Source organism: Rhipicephalus sanguineus, chromosome 6, assembly GCF_013339695.2.
Source record: "Rhipicephalus sanguineus isolate Rsan-2018 chromosome 6, BIME_Rsan_1.4, whole genome shotgun sequence".
Taxonomy (NCBI): domain Eukaryota; kingdom Metazoa; phylum Arthropoda; class Arachnida; order Ixodida; family Ixodidae; genus Rhipicephalus; species Rhipicephalus sanguineus.
The window spans coordinates 160,631,985-160,643,965 of NC_051181.1; positions in this window are offsets into that span (position 1 = coordinate 160,631,985).

Consider the following 11,981-nt stretch of genomic DNA (forward strand, 5'->3'; position numbering starts at 1 on the left):
CAAAATGACACTAAAGAAATGTATAAATTTTATACGCACACAGATATGTTGAAGAGCCGCATATGTGTTATATAACCAGTTGTTTACAGTTGGGCAACGCTGCCAACGGCGACGTGGGTATTACCAACACCAGAAGCGGTAAGCTGATATGTGGTATTTATACTTGTCCCTTATGACGGAGAACACAGCACGTTTCACGAACCCGTGTGTTTGTGTAGAAGGGGTTCTTGACAGTTCTTGAACAAGGTCATCACCACCGTGATCAGTGAGCACCAGTAGCTGGACCGGACTTGTTAATCGGATCCGTTCGTGATCGCGGCTACGAGGAGCCTGTGTCGTGAAGTGCGAGGTATACGTAGTGCAGCTGGTGGAAATCCTGGATGCCTCGTACGATGAAATGATCTATTATGCCTCCTGTCATGGTCGTGGCAGCGACGTCTTTTGATGTCCTCTCCACATCGAATCCGTCTTTCACGCACTATAAGCACCAAGTATTGTTGCTTCTTGATAAATCAATGTTTAAGTCACCGGTAATGATGAGAGGCCTGGTTCTCTCAGCAGATATATTGTAGGAAGCATTGACGCCAGTTGTTGCGCAATCCACGTGGTCCACGCTGCGGATCACTTGTTGAGCGTCTTCCAGGGGTGTTCTGTCTTCAGTTTCCCCACTTTACTTACGTCAGCCGCGGTGGTGTAGCGGCTAAGGTGCTCGGCTGCTGACCCGAAGGTCGCGGTTTCGATCCCGGCCGCGGCGGTCGCATTTAGATGGAGGCAGAATGCTAGATGCCCGTGTTCTGTGCGATCTCGGTACACGTTAAAGAATACCCGGTGGTCAAAATTTGCGGAGCCCTTCGCTACGGCGTCTCGCATATGATAGCGTGGTTTGCGGATATAAAACTCCAACAAATATTATTATGATCACTTTCCTTGCGTGTCAATGTCTACGTTCGCGATTACTGTGTTGGTTGAGACTATCACCTGTGGCGCATACCCGCATAACATTAACTCCGGTTTACGGGTATGTGCCACACGTGACTGAGAGAAATGGTTTCATGGCGTACACTACAGGTATTTTGCGTTATTCATGTCATGACCAGTGAATCGTGTTCGTCATACACTGCTCCCCTTGCTATGCCAATTTTGGTATATTACAAGTTATGGAGGCGGCCAGGAGAGCGCCCAGACGTAGGCGGCTAGATAGATAGATAGATAGATAGATAGATAGATAGATAGATAGATAGATAGATAGATAGATAGATAGATACGTAGATAGAAACGGCCAAAGTGCCTGAGGTTCGCTAAGAAATGCTTCGCATTTAATAATGGTAAGCGTAGAAGTTGTCGCCATTGTCTGGTGATGGTTTCTCTTAGAGCTAGTATTGACAAAATGCTCCACTTCTCGAAGCACAGTCGTATCTCGGACTACTATCGATTGCAGTAACAAACATCGTGACTATTTCGTGCGGCGCGCTTAGTGTTTCCTCAAAATTTTTATGCATTTTTCTTTTCATCTTGCATGACCATTGTTCTAAGTTATAAGCTAAGCTTTAAGTTGACAGAGCTAGCTACACTAAAAAATTCTTTAAGAGGTAGCTGCTAGTGGGAGTATTTGTCCTTGCTCACACAATTATAAAACTCAAGCAGTTTTTTTATCGCTTATTTTTACGATAAAATAAAATAGTATTATTTGTGTTTTAAAAAAAATCATTGTCATTCTTTTTGCGCCCATGTAAAAGCATTCATCGCTATTTTTTATAAAACAAAATAAATGTATACGGCCTTCTTCAGAAACTTTAGAAACTTTGCGGAATGATTGTGTTTAACCTCTTTTACGCCATACTGTGGACCGCTGGGTCACTGGGTACGTTCAATATCCTACAATGAATATGCGCCTAGTGTAACGAGTGTAGTGCCGACGAGACTAGAAAACCTCCTGTACTACTTCGCTTCCTCTGAAAGTCAAAAAAAGTTTACCTCCGCAAACACCTAAAGGGAAAAGCTTTCACCTAGAACAGGACCTAGTGATTACACATCACAACTGCAAAAGGCCGATAGAGCATAGCTGCGATTGCTGAAGGCAGCTGATAGACCGTACTTGAAAAAGCGACAAGGGAGGTCATCTTCTCCTCTGAAGCCTTTTCTCCCCTTTCCATTTTACCAGTTCAGTGTGCCAGCCGCGCTCAGTCTTAGTTAACGGCCTTTCCTTTTCAGTTATCCTTTTCCTCTATTTCTAAAAAAAAAAAAAATAAACTGAATAGAAACAATAAAAGTCACAGTTTCATCCGCAAGACGAAACATTCAAAGTGACAGCAATTTATTGGAGAACTACACAAAATAAAGCTGGTGCTTTTTTTGACCATATATTTACTGTGGACATTCACTTGCCAGTTAAAATAACAAGTGCGATTTCGCGCATGCACAGGCAAATATAAACAGGTGTTGCTTGACAAATGCAGACTGCCACAACGCTGATGTGATAAAGAGGCTATCTTGAATGCGTTAAGAATTAATTAATTTTGCACGCTTATTCCCTCGTACCAAATGAGCTGCACTGTTTTCCGCGCATGAAAACCATTCCACACAGCGTGCAAAGCTTGAAGTATCGTAGCCTGTGGAAATTGTCGAAATCTGGCAGCGACTAACATTTTCAGTAGCAGTAGCACTGCTTCATCTTACGTCGATATTGTATAGCAGTAGTAGGTGACGCAAATAGAGGTCCCAGATTATTGTTCTGACGTGGGACGTGTGAATATAAAACAGTTACAGTAACAATATCGTTTATAGCGGTTAAGGCATAATGTCAAGCGAGAAATTCTTGATGCTTCAAGAATTGCGCACTGAAAGGTGACTTAATCGAGAGGAAAAACAAACGGCGGTGTCGATAGCAATATTTTGTTAATTTTACAAACTTTAAAGGGCCCCATTTTGGCAAGTCTTATCAAAATGACCCCAGTGTGGCCTTCTGTTGAAATAGCGGGCGCGTTTGCATTGTGGCAGAATGCTTTCGACGGACAGATAACAAAGTTGCCGGCGAGGTAAACGTGTGTCCACTGGTTAGAACGAAATCTAACAATGCTGCAGACAGGATGAAGCGAAGACCACAGACACGGCGCTGGTTTTGTTGTTAGATGCCTCTGAACTATTTTTTTTTCGTTTAACTTAACTCAAGCTTGTGGTATAGTCTACAAAGAATTCTCTACCTCAATGCTTGAGTGATCGCAGGGATTTTTAGCAATGGAGCATTCGAGGCATCGTCAGCTGAAGCCACTTAAAATGGCGTCCTAATTCCTGTGCATGCTCGTTAAAACTTTGAGTTTATAGGAAAAGAAGTTCCTTACTTGCGTAAAAGGAGAGGGAGAGAGAGAGAGAGAAATGTTTTAATGAAAAGCTGGAGATGTTTGCCTGGCTATTCGCCTGACATGCTACTCCAGGTGCTCCAGGGTGATGATTATGATATATACACTGATAACCACACATACATACATAGACTACACTGTTTACAAAGTTTCGGTCAGGCTTGTGGCCCGCAAGAAAGTCAGCAGCGCTTTCGTTGCGCGTAACGCACAGGTGTGCGTAAAAGGAACAGGCAGTGTTGCTCCACGGCTTTACAGTGTTTCACTAACAATTAGTCTGAAGTAACTATTCAAATTTGGGACCCCCTATAGAGGTCGTTAGCGTGATAGGTACTTGCACACAGATTATGCTGCCTCTCCTACGAGGTCGCATAGAACTCGTGTCACCACTGCATATTCTGCGTGAAATAATAATGCGCGCTGCGTTGAACCGGCGGCATGCCATGAGGGAATGTTTGGTCTTGCCACGGCGTGGCCGTGGTTTTGCCTATCGATGACACGTGCCGTGACAAAATCACAGGAATATTTTATTTTATATTATGCGTCACTATACACAGGGGTGAAATTCGCAAAGGTTATTGCACGCGTAGAAATGTTTCGTGGATTACAGGCGCCTGTGAGAAGCACACGGCGCAAAGCTGTGATTGGACAGACTGCATGCCGGGAAAAACAAAGCATCACGTGACACGAGAGCGCAATATTTAATGAAGGAATGAATGAAGGAGGGAACTTTGAGCGTAATTCTGGCAGCTGTGCACAAAACGAGTTCAGCTACGAAGTTTGTCGTGGACCCTGCCCAACTGCGATGAGTGCATACACGAGGCACCCATTCGTAAAAAGGAAAAACTTGACTAAAACTGAGTTTACCTATTCGAAGAAATACAGGATATATATGTACAGAAGTTTAGCACATGGGGGGTGCTTATGTGTTCTGCATGCCTATGTGTCTTTTCTATTTCCGCGCTTCACAGACTCAGTCTTGAGTGTCAGTGTACCAACGAACTCATGAACGATTTATTTCTTACAGAGCAATGACGTTTATTTTTCGCATGACGATATATACACGTAAGAAGGCACTTGCGACGAAAATCAACAAAACGTTGCTTGAAAGGTCACAGACTTTCATCAAGCATTTCGTCAGAATCCTTTAGAAAACGACGGGTTCCTTGCACATTCAACAAAATGCTCAGCCACAAGACTCGTAGATTAAAAGTTCGGTGGTTTTGTCTAGGCCGGAAATACCCGTGACAGTGTTCTGCTATACTTGGCAAGATAAATATTCTGCGAAAGGATAGAAGGTTGATCGAGTTGGTACGCTTGCACTGTGAAAAGAAACAGCGCGAGGTAACGGATACGAAGTGGAATGAACATTGAACACCGTGTGGTGAATAAATATTCTTAGCGCGACAAGTACCGCTTAAAAGCCCTATGTAACACGCGCTACTAGTGACCACACACGTAACGTTAGATCCGCTTCGCGTGGTTCTTTTTTTCGCTTTGAGCCCGGATAAAGGAAAATTGAGACATTGCTCACCACTCGCCTGGAGATCTCGAAGGAAGGGAGCTCCGCCTCGGCCCTAACTGAGCGCGTTGTTTCAAGCAAAGGTGCACGGGAAGCTTAAGTATCACGGAAACACGTCGCTCGTAATAATCATTTTAATATTGCGCGGACAGCTGTATGTTAAGCAAAGTGGGTGAATGCTAGACGAGCTATACAACAAAAGCTCGTGGATCGAAGCACGGCTTCTTGGCGTCTACGTTGCAATGCCACCTTATGTGAAATGTGACAATATTTGCGCGTTAATTTCTTTTTAAGATTAAATGACGTAAATTTATACCAATACAAGTTTGTATGAATAAAAGAAAAAATATTGGTCATTACCGCTTGTAATAAAGTACACATCAGCAAAAGAGTCGTTTTTAATAAAGCATAAGCGTAACTCGTTTATGTCCTGCACTCGGCAGGAAACAAGAAAACCAATTATCGTGGCAATGGTAGGGTGAAATATAAACGAGTACTTAAAATATATCTTTCAACACACAGCTTTACTTTTCTGCTCGCTCACGATTCTTTTTCGCTGCTCAATCGAGGTTTACTTGACAGCATTGCTTGAGCAAGAAATTGTACGTTGGTAGCAGTGAGCCCCAGAAGAGGTATTTAAGTCCGCAAGACGGGAGAAAATAAGTCCGTTAAGCACGAAGTGATTGAACCGACCGAATCCCAGCTGTGCGGCAATTGTGACCGGGATCAAAGCCTTCGGCAGTCAGATCGAAGCGCCTTTTCTTAATTCCCCAGCGGCGAAACGGAATGAATACCGTAGTGCAGGTGAAAATGTTCAGTGTTCGGTATCCTAGAAGAAAAAAAAAAGCATTTCAGCACAGAATAGCAAAGACAGAAATACGAGTGGCTCTTCTTTAGGCTACGTGCGAGGATTGTAGCGCGCAAGGCTGTACACGGTAGCCGTTCCAGGCTCACTCCTTTTGCTCCGCGAGAGTCTGCAGCAGCGCCCAAGGACAGATGGCTTTGCGAGATTGAACTATGTGAGACGGTCTCCAATCGTGTCCCAGTTTCGACGACCGCGGACGGCCTTCGTGACGCGAACGCGCAGCGAGCACCGCGCAAGAAAAACCAGTCCAAGTGTATCCCCGGCGAAGAAGACAAGAGAACCGAAGCAAGCCGACGTCAAGATGAGAAACGCAGGTTTCGTCTTCTGTCGTTCTGAACGAGCGTTCGTACAGGCGGCTCTCCTTTCTCACCCGCGCGGTGATCGAAACTCTTGCTTCTGGGCTGCATGATCAACGCTGAAGCGGTGAACAGAAGTAGTGCAAAAAATGTGACTGGCTGTGTTTTTTAGATGCGAAGCAGCTTATGCTTAGGGCTGTGTCCGTCCTTCCATCGGTGACCATCCGCTCGGGAACCATGTGTGCTGGCACGCGCTAGCGCGTTCGAGCCTGTGTAAGGGGCTGGGTAAGACGTTGTGGCCTCTCCTCCTTACACTCTCTCGGCAATCATGTGATGGCGTTGGGGAACGAGATTCTGCAAACGTGTGATGAACCAACGCGTTGTATACTAGTCAGAACGCGCTGGCACGCGCTAGCGCGTTCGGGCCTGTGTAAGGGGCAGAGTAAGAAGCTGTGGCCTCTCCCCCTTACACTCTCTCAGCAATCACGTGATGACGTCGGGGAACGACATATTTTGCAGACGCGCGATGAACCCGCGTGGCGTGCTCCAACAAGAGTTCGGGACGAGTAACAGCAACAGCATCTACAGTGAATTCATGGTGTGCTCCACTTGCAAGGACGCGTTAACATCGGGCAAGGTGCCCGTGATGAACGGAACTTTAAGTCGACCCATGCGCTGCTTCGCATCCCCACATGGTTTCCTTTAGTGGGAGATGGTGTAATTTTTACTGTTTCGCTATGCTGAGGATCTGTGACATCATTTTCACGCACACGCACACGCAGACAGACAGACAGACAGACAGACAGACAGACAGACAGACAGACAGACAGACAGACAGACAGACAGACAGACAGACAGACAGACAGACAGACAGACAGACAGACAGACAGACAGACAGACAGACAGACAGACAGACAGACTCGCGCACACACGCATGTCGGTGTGCACTGATGCATCTCGCATGTCCTTGTGCACTGTTCAGGAAAACCTTCCTTCTTTCCCGAACACCGTTCGGCCAATCGTCATAAGAGCATTACGATGGACGTATTTTAGTCCCAATGTTCTCACCTTCGAAGACTGCCTTAGGTGTACAGCGCACATGCTGAACGCGTACGAAAAAAAGAGAAAGCAACAAGCGCAGTCACAATATAATCGTGCCCGCGTCATTAAAAAAATGTCAAATATGATACCTGAAAAATGCGCGTGTGTCAGTAACAAATCCGTTGCTGTTTGAGACAACAATGTGGGATTGCTTGGCTAGTAGCACACACTGTCGGCTAAAGTGAATGACTTATTTTCTGGGCCTTGTGTGTAAAATTTTGCTCTGATTCTTGTCACTCGTGTAAGTTGTGTTGTTTCTTTCTTTCCCTTATTCCTGTTTATATTCAATGCATTGCTATGTTGCTTCACCCGGTAGTCTGCGCTTGGCCGCTTTTTCTTATCCGTTCATGTTCGACTCTTGCGTTGTACCCAATGATGTATCACCAAGTAGTAGCCCAGTCAGCCTTGCCTTTGAAGATGACACACGCACCCGATATATTTCCGCTTTTACTCGTACCGAAGTAGACACCGATAAACCCAGCCTGTGTTCACGACAGTTGCTTATACAGCATCAAACCTTCAACGATCACATACTTTCCCTCTACCCTTTATTACTTTGCTATGAAGATGCAAAGAAAATTGTTTTCGCTGGGATATGTAGTCCTTGATTGGAGCGTACGACTCGGCTTTGCGATTTATTGGAGGCTGCTGCTGGACACCAACGAAGTGGGTAAGGATACGGTGACTTATTTCTCGGAGCTTTCGTTGCTTCTTTTGCAACGAAAAAAGAAACGACACTACGGTATATGCCTCCAATACCGGGAATCCCTTGAGCCGTTTCGCAACTTACAAGCTGCGAATCTGACGGTGAGGTGACGACGATGCTTGCTCTTCACTCCAGTTTCGGCGCAGGAAGCACGGGTAATTTGTGCCTCTCGACTTCAAGAATGATGAACGTCATTTCTCCTCCTAATCGACGTCGTGAACAGAGTCGTGCTACGCTTTTAAAATAACGGCCTGCAAGTAAACGTTTCTAGTCAGACACCAAACTATATAATAGCAGTATTGCCGACCTAACGACGAAACCGTAGCTGTAAAATCCTAAATGAATTTTTAAAAATGTGTTCGTGGGTTTAGCATTACATATTTTCTAACCTATATACGTTTTTTCGATGTTTCTCTGTATTGTTCGAATTCCAAACGTTCTCGCTTCCAGTGATGTGACTACGTCATTGATGGTTCTGATGTGCTCATTTTTTTAGAGAGACCGGCATAACAGGCAGTGACAAACGCGCGAGGACCAATGATGACGATATGACAATTGAGCAGGCCTTAGTGAAGGTCACCGGATTAATTTTGACCACCCGGGGTGATTTAACGTTTCCTTCAATTTATGTAAACGTACGTTTCTTGAATTCCGCCCCCCTTTGAAATTTGGCTGCAGCTGTTCAGAATCTAACCCGTATCCTCGAACTTTGTGGCACAATGCCTTAGCCTCTGTGCCATGGTAGGTTCATCGACAAACTCGCCAAACTTTGTTTTAGAGAGTTAGGTTAGATGAACATGGGGTTAGCAACATTGAGTTAAAATGTGTAGTTATGTGAAGCCTGGAATGGTCTTTGTTCAGGTTTTCTTGCACAGAGTCACATTAATCATTTTCAGTTATGCTTTCTTTACAGCCATGCAAGAAAGCCACAGTATATAGCGGAGGGCAGCGGATAAATTTTAAACAGCTGGTTTTTTTTAACCTACGCCCCAAACACCGCTCACAAGTACCTTTCATCTCGCAAAATGAGGGCTAGTAAAGCCCACTTATAGGACGTATGGCTACTCGCTGAGCACCAGTGACTATTCGTGACTCTGAGCGCAGTAAGGTTGAGTGCCAGCGTATCATACTGGAAGAGGGCGAAGAACTTTGCGACGTATTCTATGAATACGACGAAACGCGCAGACAGACTGCGACAGTAGAACTAAGTGCTTCCCGTCTAGCGTCACCGCTTTGATCAATGCTTTCAACATGCACCTGTCTGCTTTCAATCCACGATATGCTGCAAGCGCTCTGCAGAGCGCTGGGGGTCGCTAAGTGCTGTGAGGCATTTACTAGTGAAGTATTTGTGGGTTTCAGCATTTATGTGGCAAATTGCGCGGATGTTTTCAACGAGCAGCACACTTCTGCTAAAAGCTTCGTCCTAGAAGCGATGACAAAGCTACGAGCACAGTACACGTAGGAATTATTTACCACAGGCCAGTTATGAACATAGTTCTCTAAGCGTATCTTCCCATCACGGTGCAAATAATACCTTATCTCATTATGCCTAGTGTAGCGCTAAGCGTGTCTTGGGAACCTTATGTCTTTTGATGCATGGTGTCAACCAGTGGTCGTCTCCAGGGTCAACTGTCAGCGATATTTCGAGTGCGTCCGCACAAGTCAAGAGCAACGAATATGGCGGCCTGTATCGACGAGTATTCGAAGAGGCAAACTGAATTATACGCCTCGTACGTCGGCTAGTGAGAAAGCTTTTATTATACGTCAAAATTTGCTGATAGTGGCATTGGCCCCTGAGAACAGGGAGAACACTTACGAACAGCCAGGGCAAACTGTGCATTCAGCCTGCCAAGACAGTCCTCTCGCGGCAGGAAAACGAAACAAAAGGCGATGCCACGCAGATTAAGACCGAGCGCATTGCTATCTGCTGTTGGTTTTTTCGTCAATGGCAGCGGCGCCTGTCGGTGATGCAAGGCCATTACATGCTCGTTACGTGCGCCCCTTTTCGAACTGCATCGACGCAGCTCATGCGGCGATGTTACGCAAGTCACTTACCGGCTATTTTGTCTGCGACTCGATTCATCGGCGGCGTTCTAACTGGAACGCTGCGACGAGTGCTTCTCACGGCGCGGCCTAGCACGCAACATTGTCATCTGCTCTTAGCAGGTCGACAGCCCTCTCGAATCGACGATGCACTATTGCGCTGATCGGACAACGGGAGCACGTGGCGGCGGTGGCTCCGTACGTGTCAGTTGCATGCATCGGGTACGTAGAGACCCGCTGGGCTATATACACGACGCTGGACACACGGATACATGGCACTGCAAAGATACTACTACTACTACTACTACTACTACTACTACTACTACTACTACTACTACTACTACTACTACTACTACTACGACAACGACTAAAACGAACGCGCAGCTATCTATACATTCAGTGTCGTCCATTGCGAAACGTTTTAGCATCGTGCTTAAATCTGGCAGCATTCACCTAAGTCACCAAACAAGAAAAATCGTGAAAATGTATTGTAGCGCTCAACGTAAGCTAGTTTGAAATGGTGGTTAGACGGGCTTGCTGGTGCGTACGCATAGTTGTTTTAATTGAACAGCACAGAAACTGGATACCGGTAAAGAACTACGCAATACAAGCGCCTGTGTTGTGGGGCTCATTGTGGGGGTCCTGTTTCTGCGCTGTTTGAGAAAGTATATGAGCTAGTAGTTCCAACAAAAACTGTAATGGCAAGCAAACTTTCGTCTTCGTGCGACATTGCTTTCGTTCGCTCAAGCTACCATATACGTATCCTGAGACATTGGAAAATGTAGGAACACGAGAGACTCGAAGGAATAAGGATAGCAAAATGCACGTAGTCCATTCATTCTTTCTTCTTCACTGGTGCGATGGCACAACAGAAAACGCTCACGCCGGAAAGTCCCGCGCACAGTGAACCCAAGCACCAGTTTTTAACTAAAGATTTTCTCAGAAACCAACAGACTATAGAGACACATTTTTAAAGCCTCTACTTGTTATCTAAATGTGTGAGTTATGCCACGAATAATGAGAGCTAACTAAAAGAATAATATTTGTCAAAAAATTTCAACCAGCTCCACTTCGCGGACACCGATGAAGCAGCGAAGCTGGCGGCGTTCCCTTCGTCAGGCTAACGCATTTCATTGTTTTGCAACTCTTTGAGATACGTTGTGTCACTGCTCTTCATTAAACACTCTATGTTAAGCTTTCAGGTGGTAGTATAGTTTTGTTGCATCTTGACCATACCACTCTTATACAGAGGTTTACAAAGAAGCCTTCGCTTAAGATGCTTCGATATGTTGTGTCACTGCCCTTCATTAAACACTATTTGTTAAGCTTTGAGGTGGTAGTATAGCCACCACCTTTTACAACCACAAAGTATCACGTGACGCTGGTGTGACTGTGGTAACGCGCACGCCATTTGTAGGGCTAACTGTTGCCTTCCTCCTTATCAGTGGAAGTTGTGTGTAGTGGGATTTATCCCATTACTGTGGCACATAAGCGTTTATGATGATGACAGTTTTCTGATAGGTCACACAGATTTCTGTAGCCCGTACCCGTTTGTTGGTCTAACTGTTGCCTTCAGTTTTAGTGGACCAGTGGTGAGTAGTGGGATTTACCCAATGTCTGTGGCGCATAACCTGTTTATGATGCCCACAAGCGTTACCACGGATCCCCGACATGAAAGGCTCGACCAAAAACAGATTCGCTGTTAATAAAAACTTATCGGCAGTATGTTGGTTCTCAGTGAACAGCACCAAGCAGAACGCAGAAAGAAAGTTTCACCGGAGTCTTCTTGTGCAACTTGCGCTGACATGTTGCGCAATGAAGCGAAGCATCAATGCATAGTGCGTTTCATGCAATTTACTTGAGTGCTACCGATGCAGCAGAAAATGCTCTTTTCCTTCATGATTGCACACTCAAAGAAAAGCAAGCAGTGCGCCACATTTCTTCGTCGTTCTCTGATTGTGCTCTATTGCAACAAGAAGAGAAGAGGAAGAGCAGAGGAAGGCAGGGAGGTTAACCAGAAGTTTGCATCCGGTATGCTACCCTGCACTGGGGTTGGGGAATAGGGGGTTGAAAGCGAGAGAGAGAAAATAAATAA